Source organism: Triturus cristatus, chromosome 4_1, assembly GCF_964204655.1.
Source record: "Triturus cristatus chromosome 4_1, aTriCri1.1, whole genome shotgun sequence".
NCBI lineage: Eukaryota > Metazoa > Chordata > Amphibia > Caudata > Salamandridae > Triturus > Triturus cristatus.
In genome coordinates, this window is record NC_140585.1 from 76,190,981 (window position 1) to 76,198,480 (window position 7,500).

The 7,500-nt window shown below is 48.1% G+C and overlaps 1 non-coding gene across 1 annotated transcript; it reads left to right on the plus strand.

The window, feature by feature from the left end:
- Window positions 1–7,160: 7,160 nt before the first annotated feature.
- TRNAR-CCG (transfer RNA arginine (anticodon CCG)) lies at window positions 7,161–7,233 on the plus strand. The gene has a single exon. It is a non-coding gene; the product is annotated as a tRNA-Arg (tRNA).
- The last annotated feature ends 267 nt before the right edge of the window (window positions 7,234–7,500 follow it).

Consider the following 7,500-nt stretch of genomic DNA (forward strand, 5'->3'; position numbering starts at 1 on the left):
TCGTAATCATTAGCACTGAACACTTCACAACGGAGCATTTGGAATAAAGCGCTACTCGTAAGCAATAGCACTGAGCACTTCACAACGGAACATTTGGAATGAAGCGCTACTCGTAATCATTGGCAATGCACATTTCAGACCGGAACAGTCCACGGAGCACATCGAGTCTTACGGAGCGAGTCTCTCGTACTCCGGTGCAGTTCGTGGGGCACCACGCTCCTTAACAGTCACGGGGGAAAAAGGGGCGAATCCCTCGGCGGGGTCTCTCAGTCGAGGTGACCGGGGGACTCCCACGGAGAGGGAACCCGGGCTCAGGGTGCGGTGTGGCTCCCAGCCGACACGGGGCGCACCGGGACCAGTCCCAAGCCTCCGGGCTTACCTTGCTCGACGTCGGGAGGCGTCCTCACCGGCTCCGCAGTCCGCAGGCGATCCTGTTGCGACGGAGGAGCCGGTCACAGCCTCGCACGCCTTCACCACAGCTGCGACGGCAGTGGCGGGGCCCCGGGCTTCTCTTCGGGCCTCGCGACGACAGGGGGCACTCTTCCGGCCTCCGGGCCGCAGCGGTGAGCGCGCTTCAGCCTCCACAACACAGGGGGACTCAAATTAAGCAGTGGGACTCCGCACTCAACGGAGCACGCTGCCGGGGTCCCAGGCCAGGTCGGGGAGCGCAGGGGTCACAGCGCTAAGACCTGGTTGATCCTCAGCGATTCCACCATCAGTTTGGCATTTAGGGTCAATGTTCAGTCTGGACACGCAGTCTCAGCATTCAGTTCCAGCAATAAGTTGCTCTAGCAAATCTTGATGGCGCAGATGTATCTGGCGCCCTTAAGGGGTTCTGTTACAGGGGGGTAGGGAGTGAGTTGGCGACTAGGTCCTTCCCAGTCAGGCTGGGCAGAGGTGTCCTGGGTCCTCCTACTGCTGGGCAAGATCAGTGGGTTTCACAGGGTCCCTCACTCATTTAAGAGGCAGCACCTAAATCCTGTCACTCTCAGAGGCATAAGTCCCTGGCTAGGCCCTACCGCCTACACTCCTGCATGGATTCTCCAACTCTGCTTCACCCCACTGGCCAACTAACTACAAAAAGTTCCCTCCCACACTTAAGTAGCCCTAGGTCAGGTGACCTCTAGCCTAGGCGGCAAAAGTAAAAACCACACCTCCCTTCTAGAAGGTTCCAGCACATTCCAGGAGCTTCCCCATTCTACCTATGGGACAAAAAGGCGGGCTGGTGTTGCAACATTGTTGTGGGGTTCCAGCCAGCTCCTGGCAGCTAGGGTGCTACTATGAAGACCACTCTGCAGTAGCAGGGGCCTGTGGCAGCCATCTTGGGAGAAGGGAGCACCTGCACCTTAACACTGATTGGCAATGAAAAGGCGCCCGGAGACCTAAGTCCAACACCAAAATGAGGGTGGAAAAAAATGAGGCACGATCAAAAATAGAAGGAGAGACCACCCTAGGGCTGACAGGTCTAACAAAGTAACAAAAGGGGCTCTCTGACAAAAGCAGTAACCCACTGACCTATTCATATTATGTGCACTTTGTGATATGCATGGCACATGTTCTTAGCAGCATGCACATTACACCTCTGGCATTCCTTTCATGAGTCAAACCTTCCACTAGACAAAACGTCATCTCTCTCTACTAAGAACATTAATCACTGGAGTTATCAAGACATTTTTATTGTTGCCCAAAAATGTTGGAGGCCAGGAAGGAGGCAGCAAGTGCTTTTAAAACCATAGTATACTTACAAACACGATGCCCCCACCTGAAGTTAGCGCCCGGTGCGGTCGTACTGCCCTAGAGCCACCCTGTTCAAGGGTCCTGTGACCTCAGTGGCAGAGTCACTGCCACTCTATGGTGTGCTGCTTCATAGGTCTGTCCCCAAGACTGCAGGTGAACTTCATGGATAGTGGTGGACAGGCCTTCAACGTTAATCCACACTTGCCACCGCTAGGGTCCACCTGCTGATGCGAAGACACCAGGGCTTTTAAGATCTTGCGGCGCCTTCTCAGGTGTAGAACAGGAATGTGCTCCCTCAGGAGAGTGGTCTGGGAGCCTTGTCATTAAGGAGGAACCTGGTTCACCAGTTCTACTTCAGCAGCTCTGACCATAGCGCCACATCATCTCCCCCACTGAACACCATACTGCCCCACTTAGAGAAACTTGCACTGCACTGACCCGCTATAAACACCTGGATGTGACTCAATTCTAATTACGCACTAGACAAGAGCAATATGTTGCCAAAAAAAAGTTAACAACATCCTAGAAAAAGCAAACACTTGTAGGGAATGAAAGATTAATTACAGCATGTGAAATGTAAGCAGGAACAACATGGTTACCTTTTTCCTTTTACACTCATTATTCTGAAATTAGTGAGTGCTTTTGCATGAAAAGGTAAGGCCATGACTACAGGGCCCGGAAGGGACCCATTTCAGTGCCCATTGCCTATATTCTTTCTAAACATATTAATTTATTTAATTTATATGGCGCAACAGCTACCCAATAAGGGTTTCCCGGCGCCTAGACGCGAAAACTGAAAAGGGAGGTAGTTATTGATTAAAAAGCCAAGTCTTCAGTGAACGACGAAAGTGGGGATACGAAGGTTCCCTACGTATGGCAGGAGGAATTGAGTTCCAAAGAGAGGGACCCAAGACGAAAAAGGATCTACCTCCCATTCTAGAAAGTCTGAACCTGGGAACGTGAAATTTTTCAAGTGAGGCAGAGCGAAGATGACGAGTTGGAACATAAGGACAGACAAGGGTCTGTAAATAGTCCGGTGCTAAGCCCCATTTGATTTTAAACATAAAGGTCAGAGCTTTGAACTCGATCCGCTTGTTGATTTGAAGCCAATGCAGGTCACAGAGATGACGGGAGACAGAAGAACTTCTAGAAACCCCACACAGTAGTCGGGCAGCAGAGTTTTGTACAAGTTGCAGCCTACGGGATACTGCCTTATTTGCACAAAAACAGAACATTACCGTAGTCCAGCCGTGAAGTAATAAGAGCATGGACTACGGTTTTTTGGGTGTCTTTAGGCAGCATCCAGATAATTTTGCGCAACCATTTCAAGATGGTAAAGCAGGTGCCTGCAACTTTGATAGCTTGATGATGCATTTTCAAGGAGTCATCAATGTAGAAGCCCAGGTTATGGACATGGTCGACAGGACGAGGAAGAGTACTCAAGTCGTTCGGCCAGTGACATGCGCCCCAAAGATCCTTCTGCTTGCCAAGAATAAGGACCTCCATTTTATTTGCATTTATAGCTTTAGATAGTTGTTGTTCATCCAAACAGCGATTTGGTGTAGGCCCAACTGGAGAGCAGAGAAGGGAGAAAAGGAATCTGATTTGGAAAGCGAGAAAATGATTTGAGAGTCGTCAGCGTATGTAAAAAGAGACAGTCCTGCGTTAACAGCAATGTCAGCAAGAGGCCTGACATACAGATTAAAGAGCAAGGGGCTCAAAATGGAGCCCTGAGGAACTCCAAAAGGTGAAGGAAAGACGTTGGAACTGTCCGACGCAGAAAAGACTTGAAAAGTGCGGTCAGTAAGGAAGGAGGATAGCCAGTCCAAAGCAGAACCGCAAATGCCAAAAGATTTCAAGGTGTTAATCAGGATCGGGTGAGAGATGGTATCAAAAGCCGCGCTCAGATCTAATAGTATGAGCGCGACTGTATCACCAGAATCCAATAGATAGCGCAGTCTTTCTGTGACGCCTAGACGTGTGGTCTCAGTCGAGAAACCAGCACGAAAGCCAGACTGTGAGGAGTGGAGTATTTTATTGGTATCCACAAACTTGGCGAGGTGAGTGTGGATATGTCTTTCCAAAAACTTAGAAAAGATAGGTATGAGAGAGATAGGTCGAAAATTAGACAGGACTTTGGGATCAGCAGCAGGCTTTTTTAACAGAGGGACAACCATGGAATGCTTCCAGACCAGTAGATGATTGCAAGGAAGAATTGAGAACTTCCATAATAACCTGAAGATGAACGGGGTCAAGTTGTTTAATAATGGAAATAGGTAAAGGGTCATTTGGAGAACCAGATTTAATTGTACCGAGAATAGAAACAAAGGATTCCAGTTCTAAAAGAGGCCAAGAGGCTAATTTGGAGGGGACACTTGAATTTTCCTGAAAGGTGTCAACCAGAATTGAAGGGGACATCACGCAAGTCAGGGAAGAGTTTGCTATTTCTGAATGGATAAGCTCTATTTTGTCTGAGAAAGAAAATAGCAAGATCCTCACACAATTGCTTGTCAAGAGGCAGGGACTTCGCTATGGTCTGAGCGCCAGCGAGATTTTTTACTAAGCTAAAAAGTGTCTTTGGACGATTAGTAGCAGTATTGATAATGTTGCAAGTATATGCAGCTCGCGTAGATTTGCATAGATCATGGTAGGTTTTCAGAGAATTTTTGTATGCTATTTTCAGATCCGGGGCATAGTTTCGACGCCATTTCCTTTCTAATGATTTGCATTTAGATTTTTCAATTTTAAGACTATCAGTAAACCATGGGGCAGGAGGGTGGTGATAGGTCAATTTTTTCTTAATAGGAGGAAGGCATACATCAACAGCATGGAACAGCCAACTGTGAATATTTTTTGCAGAAACAGGTACCTGCGAAGTAATGGAAGGGGTATTTTCACTTAGCAGGTTATTCAGAATGTTGATATCGATTTTTTTCCAGTCCCTATTAAAAAACATAGACTGGGGGGAAAGCAGAGGGTAAACTGACAGGAGCCAGAATTTGGAATTTCAATAGAAAGTGATCCGACCAAAGAATAGGTATCGCTGGCTCACATACAATAGATGTGACATTGGAAAAAATAGGATCTAAGAAATGGCCGGCTTTATGAGTAGGGCCGGAATTACAGAGGGTCACATTCATAGCTAAAAGATCGGCAATGAGATTGGAACATGTGACATTTGTGGCGTCTTCCAAATGGAGATTCAGATCGCCAAGTAAGGAAAAGTTAGTAGATGTCATAAGCAGGGAAGATACCAGACCAGGCAAAGTAGCCGACCACAATGAGGAGGGACCTGGAGGGCGATAAATCAAAAGCCCTGAGAAGGAAAGTTTAGGAGTAAGTATAAGTTTGAATAATGCGGCTTCACAGTTAGGAAGATTGACAGATTCTAAATTGCATTGAAAAGAATGTTTATATATAACAGCAATCCCCCCCCTATCCCAGTGGTTCTGTCCAATCTGGCAATGGCGTAATTGGAAGGAAGAGCAGTAGCTATATCAGGCCCAGAACTGTCGTGAAGCCAGGTCTCAGTTAAAAAGAAGGCATCTGGCGAATCCTCCAAAAGGAGGTCAAAGATGAAACTTTTATGCTTAGGGAGGGAGAGACAGTTTAAACTTAAGAAGCGGAACTTAGGAACAGTATTTTCAAAAATCGTGGTTGTTCTGCAGTCATACTCCAAAGGGTGGATCAAGGAGAAGGAACAATGAGCCCCCGAACAGGTGTGGGCAAAAGCGTTATCAACAGCTAAGAGAACGCAATCAGCATGGCAGATCGGCCGTAGTGCAAGTTGTGGCGAGGTGTAGACTAACCTTTGGGACCTTGGAAAAGACAGAGGGGCAGGGGTTCTGGCCCCTAGCCCCGGTCGGCCGCGGACAGGCGCAGACGGGCTTGCCTTCGGCACGCCCCCTGCGTGCGTCCGCTGCATGGGTCAACAGGCATGAATGATAAAGCCTGCAAAAGGATCACGTGCCCGCAAGCCCAATGATACCCCGCCTCCCCACCAAGCAACCAACCAGAATTCTTCCGCAATCTCCCTCCACAAACAAACGGGAAAGCCCGTGGTGGAACGGGGAGTGGGCGGAGCAGGAAAGCTGACAATAGTAGTAATAGTACAAAAGGGCAGCAATGCAATATAGCAACGAATAATTAATCTAAAAACACTTTGCTGTCAATTTTAAAAACAATTCGTAACTCTAGAAGAAGACAAAGCAGGTACGGAGGACTAACTTTTCAGCGCGCGTCCTAGGCAGTATGGTTTAAAAAGACCACATTCGTAAACACACATTCGCTATTCACATTTTGTTTTCCAATTCACCGATCAAGCAGGTATTTTAGTTCCTCCAGGAATGGAGCACTTTCCCACACAGGGAAAACAATGTTGTTCAAAGAGAGAGGAGAAAACAAAAGTATCACTCCACTGGCAAACACTGTAAAGAGGCGCTAATGTGTTTAGGTGTAAATAAATCAATCTGGACACCTTGCAACCACTCTGTCTTGCTTTAATTAGTTATTTATTTTTCACATTTGGAATGTTTTATTTCTCTCCACCCGGAGGCTGCACCTGTGTCAGAAAAAGACAACGTTTCCAGCAAAAATGTTATTCTTTTTTGGATCCATTTCACAGGGAACCCTCACTAACTGAGGATCGAGACAGAAAGAGAGGGGAGACTCGGAGGCTTAGAGGCCGTGACCATGTCGTGCGCGCACAATTTAATTTATGGGGACTTGGGGAGGCTGAAGAGGCGTGCTTGCAGGTGCTGCCGTCTCCCTCCGCGCTTAGAGTGAGGGGGCCCCTGGAGCGTGCCCCCCCCCCCCCCCCCCGGGGGCTGCGGGGCCCTGTAATACGTAACATCAATAAGCGCATCAGAATGTTGACTGGGAACTGAACCCTTGACACAAGGGGGCCGTGCGCGTCACCTAGTAATCCATTCGTGAAGAGGATGTCTCCGTACAGAGCATGCTCCGTGCGCATTCGCTCCAGGCATGGCTCAAAACTTGCCGAAGTGCACCCCGGGATCTGTAGTTCCCCATAGCGGTCAGAACAGAGAATTAGAAAGTGAAAACGGCAGAAGTAGTCAGTAGATCAGAGTAACTTTAATTGATGTCCTCTCGAGTGTGCGTGGGATAGGAGGGCCCCTCTGCGAGGGGAGAGGCACCGTGTTCACTAGCCCTTGTCCAGGCATTGGGTACGGGAGGCGAACGGGCGACGTGTTCGGCAGCCTCCATGGCTCTTTGCAGCAGGGTCCTGGCCGCTCGGAGTCCAAAGCACATCCGTTGGGTTAGGGAACCCGGCGCTCCCCTTCATTTCGCTGGGGTTACCTGCGGGAAGCCCTCGTTTCCATCTGATCCTCCTCAGCTTCCGTTCAGCGCGAGCGTACGCTGAGTAGCCATGAGACTTCCTATACCCATTCCGTTCTGCAGCTGGCCCAGTGGCCTAATGGATAAGGCATCAGCCTCCGGAGCTGGGGATTGTGGGTTCAAGTCCCACCTGGGTCGCATCAGAATTTTATTGCCCTGGAAAAAGAAATAAGCAATCTCTAAATTTAAAACAAGCGTTGAAAATGCAATAGGTCTTGCCCCTCGCCCTCGTTTACGGTAAAGCAATTCTGTTTGTATTAGGTGGCTTTTTAGCTTTGCTTTTATTAGTGGTTTTCAAACTTTCATTTACATAACATGCATATGTATGCGTATATGTATGCATGCGTTTATATTTGTATTTATATAGATATGCAGATGTGTATATATATATGTTTATGTATGTTT